At 41.3% G+C, this 14,783-nt stretch overlaps 1 protein-coding gene and 1 non-coding gene across 2 annotated transcripts in view; both read right to left on the bottom strand.

The window, feature by feature from the left end:
• Positions 1-14,783, bottom strand: part of KCND3 (potassium voltage-gated channel subfamily D member 3) — a 321,579-nt gene that overhangs the window by 12,710 nt on the left and 294,086 nt on the right. The gene's annotated exons all lie outside the window — the stretch shown is intronic.
• On the bottom strand, positions 13,982-14,086 carry LOC114041785. The gene has a single exon (XR_003568942.1). It is a non-coding gene; the product is annotated as a U6 spliceosomal RNA (small nuclear RNA).

Raw genomic sequence — 14,783 nt, 5'->3', positions numbered from 1 at the left:
TCTGTCAAATGGGGATAATAATAACATCTACCTCCCAGGCTTGTTAGGAGGATCAACTGAAGTGGCATACACAGTGTTGTACAAACTTTAAATAGCTATATAAATGGTGATGATGATGATGATTATATAAGGTCACTCACATTTGTTTGACTAAAGAACGATCATGCCATATACATATATACAGGCAGCACAGGTCTTCATTTGTTTGTGTCAATATGAAAGGATCTCCCTGTGTTGTGCACTGGGCTTAAACTCAGAAGAGGTCTTCCTTCCTCTCAAGTCATTCTTCTCCCATTTATTTCTCTCCCCTATTGTTCATATCTTTGACAGAGTGATTCTTCTGTGCAAACATAGATCTGTCTTGTCCTCCTGCCTTAAACTCTTTAGTGACTTCCTTGTCAACTGAGTAAAGTCTAAATATCTTTTTGTGGTATTCAAGGCCCTTCATCCTGTACTTTCCCACCTCTGTGCATTTGATTTCATGTTGTTCTGCCCAAAACAGTGTGATGATAACAATAATGATGTTTATCCATTTTATCTTGTGAGTTTTTCTTGATTTCTTTTTTAGTTATAGATCCATTGATCCAAAAGGTAATTTCTTCCTTTCTCTTTTCATTTGTTTTTGATTCAACCTTTTATATTTAGGTCATGTATCCATCTAGAGCTTATCTTGTATGTGGTGAAGTGAAACCTAATTTCTCCCAGGCTGTTTTCAAATAGTGAGTCTTTCCCCTATCAATAACTGGGGTCTTTTGGCTTATCAAACACTATGCTACTGTTTGTTTCTGTATGTTATATACCTAATGAGTTCTACTGATTGACTTCTCTCTTTTTAAAACCAGTACCAAATTATTTTAATGATTACTGCTTTACAGTACAGTATAAGATCTGGTACTGATAGATCCCCTTTCTTTCCATTTTCTTTTCATTACTGCCCTTTAGTTTCTTGACCTTTTGTTCTTCCATAGGGATCTCATTACTATTTTTTCTAATTTTATAAAATATTCTTTGGGAGTTTGATATAGTACTGAATAAATAAACTAATTTAAGTAGTAGTGTCATTTTTTATAATATTGGCTCAACCTATCCATGAGCAATTAATGTTTCTCTAAATATTTAGGTCTATCTTTATTTATTTATTTATATGAGGCAACTGGGGTTAAGTCACACAGCTGGTGAGTGTTATGTGTCTGAGGCCAGATTTGAACTCAAGTCCTCCTGACTCTAGCGCCGGTGCTCTATCCACTGCGCCACCTAGCTGCCCCTCTATCTTTATTTCTGCAAAGAATGTTTTATAGTTAAATCCATATAGTCTCTGGTAAATCTTAGCAGGCAAACTCTCAAGTATCCTCCCAAGGTTGTCTTATGAAAAGTACTTTGTATGGGGCAGCTAGGTGGTGAAGTGGATAGAACATTAACACTGGAGTCAGGAGGATCTGAGTTCAAATCCAGCCTCAGACACCTAACACTCACTAGCTATGTGACTCTGGGCAAGTCACTTAACCCCAACTGCCTCACCAAAAAAAAAAAAAAGTACTTTGTAAACTACAAAGTATCAAGTGAATGGGAGACATTATTTTCATATGTCTGTATGACTGGTTTAGTAGTTATTCATTGCAACAAGTATTTATTAAGCATCTGTTATGTATCTGGCATGAGAGGTGGCCTACCATGGTGGAGAGAGCTCTGGTTAGCCTCAGAGTTGGAAAAATCTGCCCCTGTTACATACTAGCTGTGAGATCCTGGGAAACCTAGAAAGTTCTCAAAGACTATCAGTTATAGAGTTGCCTATTTGTCTTGGTGGAGGGAGTTTTCACACTGGGATTTCACTATTCTCTCAAGTCTGGACTCCTTCTCCCCCCCCAAAAAGATCTGGGCTCGGGGTACAAAGACAGAAATAGGACAGTCAGTCAATAAACATTCATTAAGCACCTACTATGTGCCAGGCACTGTGCTAAGTGCCAGACAATTCCTATCCTCAGGGAGCTTACTGATTTAAACTATATCTAAGTGTTATCGATCACCTTATTTTAAGTGCTCTTTTTTCTCTGGACATCCCCACCCCCCAATTCTCAGGCGGGGCTTCTTCATTTTGTTTTTATTACTTGGTGTCTAGCACAGCAATGGATCATTGGCAAATGACCTGAATGGAACTGAAGCACCAGTTAACACGGCCCTTCTTATCTATTAGCTTGTGCTGCAGGTGTTTTGCACATATCTCCCCAACTAGATTTCAAGGTCCCTGAGGAACTACCATGCTTCTTTGTACCTCCCTCCAGTACCTAGCACAGTGCTGGACCCATAGTAGGCACTCCATAAATGTGTGTTTTTAATGAAAAAAGACTATGCGGGAGCAGCTAGGTGGTGCAGTGGATGGAGCACTGGTCCTGGAGTCAGGAAGACCTGAGTTCAAATCCAGTCTCAGACACTTATTAGCTGTGTGACCCTGGGCAAGTCACTTAACCCCAGTTGCTCCCCATTCCTCTCCTCCCTGGCAAAAGAAGATGAAGAAGACTGTGTGGAAGCTTTGCCTTGTGGCTATCTCTCTCTGAGTTTGTTCTCATGAATTTGCATCTGTTGGGTGTCAGGAGAGAGGGAGATACGTGGCTTTGGAACACTGACTTCTATGGTAAATGTTAAAAAGTCTCTCTAGGCCCTTCTCCCAGAACCTCCCAGTGGAGGATGCCTAGTCTAGCTTCTTATTCATTGAAATGTGCCTCAGCCCTAAGGGTTTCTGACCTGGAGTACTGTCCACCTTTCCCACTGGGCAGAATTGGGAATGACGCAAGGTGCATACTGACTGCTTTTTTTCCTTCTTAATAAGCCTCATTGGTGTAACCATGACAGCAGTACAACTAAGGAATTAAGTCAGTGGGGGAAGGAATCTTTGGGAGAGAAGGAGGAGAGGTGAGAAGAGCTGGGGGAAGGGACCCCAAGTTCAGACTCTGGAACTCACACATGACTCTAGGTTCACCCAACCAAACAGACTCCTCTGTGGTTGTAACCAGGAGAGCAACAACCCAGACTCACAGGGCCTTCCAGGGGTCATTTTGTCCATCCCTCTGGTTCTAAGGAAGTTTGTAACTGCTTTAAATTAGAGAGTTAGGTCAGGAGGGGGCTTCCCTTCACAGAATCTGGCCAAGCTGCCCTTCCTTCTCTTCCAAACACAAGGCACTCCATCCATCTCCTGTCTCTCTCCTGAGCCCTCTCTTTTCACCCCAATCTCTCAGGATCCCTAGTTTTCTTCAAAGCTCAGCTCAACCTCAGTATTGTCCATGAAGCTTTTCCTAGTCTCCTGAGCACTTAATGTCTTCTTTCATCCAAATTACCTTGTATTTATTTTGCACATTATAGATATTTTTACATGTACATGTTCTCTCTAGATAGAATTTAAGTTCCTCGAGGGCAGGGATTGTTTCATTTGCTTGACACGTTGGAGATACTTAACACATGCTTGGTTGATTCAATCATTTGTTGTGTTCTCCCTACCCCACCCCCATCCCTCCACCTTGGGGCAGTCCCTATCCTGAGTCCTGTTTGGCCAGTTATTAATTGTTAAAACCAGTGCAGGGATCCAAGGGCTTGGGTTATCTCATAGAAGTACAGGGAATATGCCATGATTTATCCATTAGCTCAGAGAATCTTGCTTTGGCCACTGTCAGGAAGATAATGATGACCTGTTCCAGTAATATTCAGAAAATTACTGGGGACAAGAAGTGTCCAGAGATCAAAGAAGGTTTACAGCAGGACTGGGGAACCTGGGGCCTCGAGGCCACATGTGCCCTCTAGGTCCTTTGATAGTCAAAGGGCCGTACTTGAGGACCTAGAGGGCCATACGTGGCCTCGAGGTCCCAGGTTTCTACCTCTAGAGTGAGCCTGGAGGGACAGGGGAGGAAACTTCTCATTTAGGTAAATTAGTTAGCAGCTCAAAGCAAATGGGTCCAAGGGTCAGAGTTCCATCTACAAGTAAGCCGCAGAACTTTGCTGTGGCATGGCCATACATTGCACCCTAGACCTTGGACATGTATTTCACAAATAACATGTCTTGGCAGTGCTGGGTTGAGAGAGTACGGATGGCCTAGCTAAAGTCATCCCCACTCCTGGAACAATTATGCAAATCATGAGTCATGTCAACTCTCTATACAAAAGATGGTACTTTTGAGTTTAGGGAAATTCTAAAGAACTGAGTTATAGCACATCAGCAAAACAAATTTAGCCACAAAGGGCTGGAGGAGAGTAGGAGGCAGGGTCAAGGGTGTAAGCCAGTGGATGCCTGAGACTAGCTACGTAGATTCAAGCGAGTGGCTTCGTTTTTCACTGTCTCCTTTCCTACTCAGCCATCTAAGGAAAGAGTCTGCCAATGACTGCCTAATCTGGGAGCACTGATGAAAGTTGGAAGTCATCCACCCAGGATGACCCCAGAAATTGGTTAGGCTAAGACAAGGGACTGGAGGATTGGGCCACAAATCCTGTTAAACAAGTTGTATGGCTTTTCAAGGCAGCAAGGTACGGTGGAAAGCACATTGGGCTTGGTTCAGACCATAGAACTGGAGCCGTAAGGGACCTCAGAAGCCGTTTGGGCCAACTTGCTTTTCATTTTATAGGTAAGAAAACTGAAGACCAGAAAGGTCACCCAGATAGGGAGGTCAAAGATGGGATTCGAGCCAATGTCTTTCCATTGTACTAGGCTGCTCTGGGTTAAAATAGCACCTTTGTCTTACTTATGAGAAGTCACTTAACTGTTTGGGCCTCAGTTTCCTTATGCAGAAAACAAGGGGTTCAGACCAGATGGCCTTTCAGATTCCTTCTAGGTCTCAGTCTATGAACCCATTCTTAGGCTGTGGCCTGCCCCTTCTTTCCTGTTCCTTCAGCTGCTCACCCCAGCTAGAGAGGCCAGAGAAATGGAAGCAGAAACAAGGGAGGAAGAGAGGGAAAAAAATCCACCCATTCCCTATCTGCCCAGCTGGCCAAGTTTCCAAAAGTCATTTTCATCCTGACAAGCTCCTTGCTTCAGAGAATCTTCTCCTGTCCTTTTCTCCCCTCCAACTGCATGTTTACATTTAAACAATGTTCTTCCCTCCCCATAGGAGAAGGTGGTTTTTATTGCTTTGGGGAAGCTCTGGGTGCTGAGAGCTGCATATGGATATCCAATTGTGTCAAGCTCATTATAGCCTTATATAATTTGATTCCACCACTTAGAGCTAGACCTTTATCGTATCTGGGGTCTGTCTTCATTACTTTCTAGAGATGAAAGATTTTTCTTCTCTCCTTTGTGGCATTTCTTTTAATCTTATCTTACCCTGGGCTCTATTAAAGCAATAGATTGTCATATCACATACACTGTATCGTTTAATCATTTCCAACACAGGATGAAGAGGTTGGCAATGTATTTATGGAACAATACCCAGAATATGGAATTCAGTGTGGATCCTGCTGTGATTTCCCTTGATATGAGCTAGGGAGGGCAGGGAGCAGTTCTTATCCATCTTTGTATTCTCTCATAGTGCCTAGCACAGTGTCTTGGGGTATTCAGTGATTCAATTCAGTTGACATTCATTCAGTGTCTACTAAGGACAGTAAGCCCCTGTACTAGAAAAGACATTATTTCTGCCATCATGAACCTTATAATTTAGTGGGGGCATATGATACATATACAGATATCATTAATAAAAAATACTATGTGATAAATGCATACAAATCCACAAATGTACTACTCTGATATTTCATAGTTGCATGTGAGTTATCCTGGGATCTCAAATGGTATGCCAGCTTTGTGTGTGATCCTAGCAACAGACGGAGCCTACTTTCTGAGGTCCAGCCAGACTAATAAAAGAGAGGCTTACAATTAGAGAGGCTGGCCACTAGGTGATGAATTCTTGGACGATGGCAACTCACAAAATGAGGAAAGATACAAAATGTCTCTCAATTTTGAGTGACCCACTTTCCCCTTCTGTTAGAGTAGTAAAGTGATGAAAAAGGAGGAAGTTATTAAGAATAATAATAGTCAATAAAACTGGATTTATATAGCACTTTAAGATTTGCACAGTACTTTATAAATATTATCAATTTTTTTCTTGCAACAACCCTAGGAGGTAAGTGTTTTATCCTCATTTTATAGATGATGAAACTGAGGCAGACAGAAGGTAAGGGACTTGCCCAAGGTCACATAGCAAGTAAGTGTCTGAGAATGGATTTGAGGAATCACATAGACTTTAGATAACTTATAAAACTTAACTGCTGATATATACTCTACATTGGAGATCTTTGACCAGTGACCAATGAATAACATACTACTAGAAAAAATGAATCATATCAATAACAAAGGAAGGAAAATAGCATTTATGAATCATGTACTATGTGTCAGGCACTGTGCTAAGTGCTTTAGAAATATTATCTCATTTGGTCCATAATTATCTCATTTGGTCAATAATGGCATTTTTGCCATAAATGAGACAAGAAGGCACAAGGAAAATGTGGCTAAATGAAAGCATGGCTCACAGGTTCTCTTTAGAAAGGCATTAAGAAAGAAGTTGATGGGAGATAGTTTTGTCATGTGACCAAAGGCAACAAGAAACATAATTTCATGGATACTTGGTCATGTGCTCATAATGAACAAAAGCAAAAATAAATGACCAACTGATAGGCCAAGATTTGTTGCAGAGGAAAAGGTAGAGATATTCGCCAAAGGACTCAATATCACCTTCCAAATCAAATTAGCACATTCTTTGATACTCAGTAATTTCACTGCAAAGGTAGATATTCAAAAGCCATTACTAAGCACCTACTCTGTGAAAAATCTCATGCTCCATGCTAGGGATGCAAAGACAGCATGAGTCCCTACCTTCAAGGTGCTTATATTTTGCTACTAGGGAGATATAGCATTGGCCCATATGAGTAAATTAAGGACAATCTGAGAGAGTACAAATAACTGGGGAATCAGGAAAAGCTTCCCATAGGAAGTGAAATGAGTTGAACTAAATACGAGGAAATGTGAGAAAGCAGAAATAGCACGTTTCAGAAAACAAAGACAGAAAAAACAGCTGCATCAGGCCAAGTATAAACAGGAGACATCCATGTTGGAAGCAACACAATTTTGAGGGAATTGATTTTGTGAGCTATCTGAAAGGGAGGAAGATGCTTAATGATTGGGGAAAAAAAATTCATGGCTGCTATCGCCACTAAAAAAAGGCATCAAGAAGTATTGACTCATATGCTTACCTTCTCATCTCTACAAAATCTCCACGAGAATAATTTACACACTTTTTTGAGGATGTCCTTGATGAAGATATGAGAAGGATCTAATAGTCAGGATTTCCCAAATGATATTTAAAAGCAGAGAACATCTTTCACACAATTGACTGAAAGGTATAGAGAATATAACAGCCCACTTTGCTTACTGTTTGTTGACTATGCAAAGCATTTTTGCTACCTGTAAGGCCCTCCTACGACAAATGTCATATCATTTCCTACTTAAAATCAGACAAGATTACTTAATAAAAGCAACCGTGGTGATAAGTCTTTGATGATCTCCTGATGATTAATATCAAATGAGGCATAAACAATGGAGATATACTCTTGCTAAAAATGTTTGCCCCTTTCAAGAATAAAGTATGATGCAGAGTCCAAATGGAAGAAAGATTCCCTGTTGGGGTTGAGGTCCTCCAGATATTCTTCTCTGCAGATAACATTGGGCTAATTGTATTAAGGCCCACAATACTGTGGAACTTTCTAAGTGAGGTCCATCACTATTCATAAGTATTTAGCCTAACTATCCACATAGGAAAAACCAAATGGATGAAGAATGCCTTTTGTCCAGATTATGATATGCAATTGTATAGTTATCCCACACAGCTGGCCCAACATAGCATATATTATGAACACTGATGATGGACAAAGATATGAACTGAGAATTGAATAGGAGGAAGAGAGTGAACTGGATTGCATTTGGGAAATCCTCCCTGGAATAAAATTCCATTATTCTTTTATCAATATGCTGCTGGTCATACTACATAGCAGAGAATTATGAAACAGTATGGTCTCTGAGGAATCCAAGTGGTGGGTCACCCATAGGACAACAGAGAGACATATAGTCAATATAATAATTTTTTTGACCAAATCCACGATTTCATTGATATAGGGATCTCCTGGTAAATAACTTCCTCTACCAATGAAAATTGGCAGCTTTTTTGAAATTTACAGTCCTAGAGACACTGGGACATTGAGAAGCTGTGACTTGCCCAGGGTCACACAGCAATTTGTATTAGGGCTAGGATTTGAACCCACATATTTCTGAATACAAGGCTGGTTTTCTGTCTACTATGCCTTACTTCCTGGTGCAGTATATTACAATGATGAAATTAAATGCACAAAGTGATATAAAAGATTTGATCTTTTATATGATCAAAGAGGTGTGTGACTGGAGATAGTGGATGGATAATCATGTATTGACAATAAAAGGTAAACAGCCAGATGGCCCATGGGCTATTCTAGTACTCACAAAACATCATGAGAACTGGAGTAGGGTTCTTAATTAGGGAGTCCACAGATGGATTTCAAGAGGACTGTGAACTTGGATGGAAAAAAAAATCACATCTTTATTTTCACTAATCTTTACTCAGGGATTCTTTATCTTTATTGGGTCATGGACTCTTCTGGCAGTCTGGTAAGATCTATGGACTCCTCAGAATAACATATATATATGCATGTGTATATATATGTATGTATATATGTGTATATATATATATGTATTTTTTTTTTTTTGCTTAGGCAATTGGCATTAAGTAACTTGCCTAGGATCACACAGCTAGTAAGTGTCATGTGTCTGAGACCAGATTGGAACTCAGGTCCTCCTGACTCCAAGGCCAGAGCTCTATCTACAGAATAATATTTTTAAATGCATTGAATGAAATATGTAGGATTACAAAGGAAACCATTTACGTTGAAAGGGAAAGGAAAGAGAATAAGCATATATACAGAATTTACTATGGGCCAGGACTGTGCTAATCACTTCTTACAAATGTTATCTTTGTTTGAGCCTTACAAAAACCCCATGATGTAGGTGTTATTATTATCCCCCTTTTACTATTGAAGAAACAAGCAGAGGTTAAGTGACTTGCCCAGGGTCACACAACTAGTAAGCGTTTGAGGCCACATTTGAACTCAGATTTTCCTGACTCCAGGCCAAGCACTCTATCCGCTGTACCACTAGCTGCTTCAACTATGAAATATAATTACCAAAATATTAAAAAAAAAAACCTAGACACACAGACCTCAGGTTAAGAACATCTGTTCTAACTGAAATTCAACATTTCCTTCAATTATTTAAAAACATTATTTTGAGAAGAGGTCCATAGGGGTCCACCAGGCAGCAAAAAAAAAGGGGTTTGTGATATAACATGATCCAGAGGAAGGCCCTCGGGGCATTGGGTGGTTCCCTTGTGGAAGATTTACAGGAAGAAAAAGATCAGAGTCAAATAGGATTAGAAAGCACAGAGGATTTCCCGTTTGTCCAATTGGAGGAAGTATCCCATCAATGAGATCAGAGATACGTGAAAGTATTAAAGAATATTGAAACATAAATGTACACAAAATTCAAGAAGTATTAATTACATCAACTTCTCTCACTCATAAGATCACAGATTTTGGATTGGAAGGGCTCTGAGAAGTCATCAAATCGATCCCCCTCATTCATACATAAAAGACATGGAGTCCTTCTTCAGCCTCTTCCCCACTAACTACGTGGACTGTAGTACCAGTGTAGACCACCAGGTGGCTCTCTCTAAGCTCAGGCTGCTTCACAACTGCGCATGTGCAGACAGGACCTTGCATCTCAGAGTTGGGCAAACCACTGGGGGCTTCTTAACCAGGGATGTGTGAACTATTTATTTATTTATTTTTGACATTTTGATGATGTAAGCCCTTTGATCAAGAGAGAGCTTGTCCTGATAGGAAAACAATGAGATGCAAAGCACTGCCTCCTCAAAAAAAAAGAAAAAGTCCTCAATTAAATGACGTCTGTGACATCACTCATCCCAATCCCTTGAGCCTTACTCTTTTCCACACTCCCCCTATCTTTGGTGCCTTCAAGATTTGGACAGCACAGGGGAAACCTATCATCTGCACAGTGGGAGACAAGCACAGGATATGGAAGCTGAGGCCCAGAGAAATGAAAGGACAGGCTCAAAGTCACACAGATGTAAGAGGCAGAACCAGGTTTCAAACCCAGGTCTTCTGATTCTAAACCCATCATTCTTTCCATTGTACCACAGTGCCAGTCTCTCACAACCCTTATAGTCACATCTCCAAGGCTGTCAGTGCTTAATTGCTACACCTGATGGCTTTTTCTTAATTCTCATCCTTCTTGACCTCTTTGTAGCATCTGATGCTATTAAACCCCCTTCAGTCTTCTTCTTAGTTATCTTCTCCCTTGTTTTGGGGGATATTGCTCTCCCTTTGTTTTCCTACTACCTGTCTAACTGTTGCTTGTACCCTTTTGCTGGACATCCTTGTCTTTCTGCCTGTTGTTTATCCTTCATTTTCTCGAAGAGGACCATGACATCGGGGAGGTGATGCCACGACATGCATGTGAATTGGATTTAAGTGAAGGAGGGCTGTGCAAGGTCACCAGCCTCACGTTCTCCTCTGGAGTCAACTGTGGGTTAACAGACCCCATCCAGGATGGCACTGATGCAGAAAGACTGGTCCTAGCGAGGAGGCTTCCTGCCTCCTTCCCTTCTCTTGTCTCTCCCTTCCCTGGCTGGGGCCACTTAGAAGCTAATTGAACTGCTCCACTGCTCCCGTGGCTGGGTGAGATGGGAGTCACCAATTGTATTCTTTTGGGTAAGATGGAAGACCACAGGACTTGCCATTGGTCCTGCTTCTGCGTCCTAACGTCCTCCAGGCCTTCCCATCTGCCCTGCCAACCTCCAGTACTGCCGTCTGAAGTTCTGATGTACTCCAAGGGCCCTTGGGCCTTCCCATCTGACTCAGCTCCAGCACTCTGAGGACTTCTGGGGTCTTCCATCTACCCTGCGGCTGAATGTTCTTTTATATGCTGTCTCCCCTAATTAGAGTGGGAGCCCCTTGAGAAGGGGGACTATCTCAATTTTTCTGTTTGTATCCTCACTGAGCAGCACAGTCCTTGGCACATAGTAAATACTTTAAAATGATTCATTCAATTATTCATTCATTCATTCAACAAAATCCTAATAATAATTAATAATAGCTAACATTTACATAATGTTTACTATGTGCCAGGTGCTGTGCTAAGCATTTTACAATTATTATCTCATTTGGGCCTCTCAATAACCCTTCAAGGTAGGTGCTAGTATTATCCCCATTTTATAGATGAGGAAGCTGAGGCAAACAGAGGTTTTTAATTGACTTGCTTAGGGTAAGTGGCTGAGGCCAGATTTCATCTGAGGTTTTCCTGATTCCAGGCCAGAACTCTATCCACTGCATAGTCTAGCTGAATAGAGAAAATGGTTTAGCAAGTATCTGTGAAATAAATTAATGGTGAATGAATGAATGGGCCTGGTATCAATGGAAGTCGATGAATTCAGGCATGCCTGGTGTAGTGGAAAAGATCACCTGCCTTGGACTTAGGAGAGGGCTGGAAAGGACGATGTCCACGGTCTCTTCTACGTCTAGCTTTCCACAATTATATTCTTTCATGAGTCTATACAAAAATGAAAGCATTGGAAGCATTTCCTCCAATGATGCAGACTGCAAGTGACCCATGCCTTTCCTTCCTCTGTGACTCTCATCCATGTCCTCTCACCAGATGATAACAGCAGCTATTATCATCCTCATCAGAGGCACAGTGGGTAGAATGTTGGACCTGGAGTCAGGAAGACCTGAGTTCAAATCCAGCCTCAGACCTATACTAGCTGTGTGACCCTGCACAAGGCATTTAACCCTGTTTGCTTCGGTTTCCTTATCTGTAAAATTAGGGTAATAGGGGCAGCTCGGTGGCACAGTGGATAGAGCACCAGGCCTGGAGTCAGGAAGACCTGAGTTCAAATCCAGCCTCAGACACTCACCAGCTATGTGACCTTGGGCAAATCACTTAACCCTGTTTGCCCCAGTTTCCTCCTTTGTAAAATAAGCTAGAGAAGGAAATGGCAAACCACTCCAGTATCTCTGCTAAGAGAACCCCAAATGGGGTCATGAAGAGTCAAACATGACTGAGATGACTAAACAACAAACAAAAAAAAATGAGGATAATAACAGCATCTGCCTGGCAGGGTTATTGTGAGGAATTGTCCTGGGATCCACCCAATGTCCTGGGAATTGTCCTGGGATCCACCCAATGTCCTGGCAACTTTCCCTAAATTCCCTTGATAGAGGGATGATATCAATGGACCATATGGGCTAGCTTCTCTTATCACATGACCAGCTTTGTCCTCATACACTTCTTTGGTGACAGCTTTTATTTCTCTTTCTCCTCTGTGATTCCTTGTACGGAATGTACCGCAGCTTGCTTACTCCAACTATGCACCTTTCTGCTGCTCCTTGAGAAATCCTCTACTTCAGTTCTTAGGAGACTGCAGTGTTCCATGATCTACAGTCCTACAACATGGCTAGTCTATGATTATAACGATGATAATTCTTTAATATTCAAACCCAGTATCACTTGTTCCATCCTAACATTCAGCCCCCATATTTTTCTTTAAAAATGATTTTTAAGGATAGGGACTAGACCTGGAATTTCATTGGTAAAGGCCACTCCCAGGTGAGGAAATTCCCTCTACTAAAGCCCCTATCTTGTGATTTATAGTCTTAGAGACCTGCTAAGAGCCCTGAGAGGTTAGGTGACTTGTCCAAGGTCACACAGCCAGTATGTCAGAAGCAGGACTTAAACCCCAGTCTTTGTGGTTTGATGTCAGCTCTCCCTTCACTGTGCCTGAGATGATTTTATCAGAGGAAGTGACATTGAAGAATAAGTATTACAGTCTCCTTTGATGCTGCCCTCTAAGGACCTCGGGACCTTCCCATCTGACTTGCAGCTGAAACCTTCCATATGTGTTTTCTCCCCTAATTAGAATGTGTGCTCCTTGAGAGGACGGACTGCTTAGCTTTTCTTTTTGTAGCCTCAACTCTTATTGTGCACTTAATGTATATTTTTTTCATTCATTCACACACTATGCTGCCTCGCATTTTAAAATCTTTTAAAATGTTAATTTTTATTATTATGCACTTGATAAACATCAACCAACATGAAAATTTCTATTTATAAAGAAGCATGGAAGAAAGAGGATTATATATTAAACTTGTTCTGTTGTTTTCAGTCATGTCTGATTCTTTGGGAACCCATTTGGGGTTTTCTTGGCAGAGATACTGGAGTGGTTTGCCATTTTGTTCTCCAGCTCATTTTACAGAGGAGGAAACTGAGGAAAACAGGGTTAAGTGACTTGCCCAGGGTTACACAGCTAAAGTGTCTGAGCCTTGATTTGAACTCAGGAAGATTAGGCTTGTGACTCTAGGTCCAGCACTCTATGCACTATGGCGCCGTCTAGCGGCCCACATATACTAAACAGGGGGTGACTTATGTATAGCATTTAAAAAAGCATGTAGCTATTTCAGCACCGTGGCTCTAAGAGTACCCTGCTTGCCTTTGTCTCTTTTAGAACTCGCTTCTCTTTTCTTCTCATTCTGAAAACGTGCCATTGATTAATTTCTTTTTTTTCCTTTTTTTTTTTTAAGCATCACATCCATTAGCCCTTTGCTCCTATAACTCTCCCCTCACCAGAAAGAGAGGAGGGAGGAAGGGAGGGAGGGAGAGAGAGAAAAGGAGAAGGAAGGAGAGAAGAGTCACACACACACACACACACACACACACACAGAGAAAGGCAGAGACAGAGGGAGACAGAGAGAGAGACAGAGAAAAAGAAACAGAGACAGAAAGAGAGGAGATACAGAAAGAGAGGGAAGGGAGGAGACAGAGATAAAAAGACATGGAGAAAGAGAGAGAGAGAGAAAGAGAGAGATGGAATGTTTCATGAATTTGCATATCATTCCTGAGCAAGGGCCAGGAATCTTTTCTGTATCATTCCACTTATAACCTAAGTGCTGTCAAAGTTAGCATCCCGCATCCTGCTTTTCCCAGGCTCATTCTTTTTACTACTCTTTCCTCAGTCACCTTACTTAGTCTTTCTCTACCTTTATCACAGTTTGTCTGCTTGGATACTGGTAGACCAGAGCAAAACTCTGGTTAGAAGCCAGATGAAAATGTAATTGGGAAATGTTTAACAAAAAAGTAAAAATACAATACATCATAGATAATGTTAATTTGTGGTTTTCTAAGTCAATATTGATCCTCAAGGATCCAGTTCCTATTTGAGTTTGACCCCATTGTGGTAGACCATTGTGGGCAGGAGTTCTTAACCTGGGGTCGTCTTAAAAAAATTTTTTTTTGCACAACTGTATTTCAATAGAATTGGTTTCTTTTGTAATCCTATGTATTTTATTTTATGCTTTTAAAAGCATCCTTTTTCAAAGGGATCCATATATGCTGAACAAAAAAGGTCTAAAACCCCCGACTTAGAGGGATTGCTGGCAGAGATGGTACCATCTCATACCAGAGAGAAGGAGGGTTGAGAGAAGAACTAGGATGTTTGACTATATTTGTGACTTATTTTTAGCCAGGCCTTCATTCTGGCATCTAATTCTACTGCTGTGACCCAGCTAGCTTGGTGGGGTCCACCAGAGATAGCTAGAACCCAGGTGTGAGTGACCCCTTAAGTCCTAAACTTAAGACCTGAGCCTATCTGTTGTTTTCTATC

Source organism: Vombatus ursinus, unplaced genomic scaffold (genome assembly GCF_900497805.2).
Source record: "Vombatus ursinus unplaced genomic scaffold, bare-nosed wombat genome assembly UNPS02014179.1, whole genome shotgun sequence".
NCBI classification, from domain to species: Eukaryota; Metazoa; Chordata; class Mammalia; order Diprotodontia; family Vombatidae; genus Vombatus; species Vombatus ursinus.
Note: the sequence above shows the minus strand (reverse complement) of the source record. Positions and strands in the feature narration are given on the sequence as shown.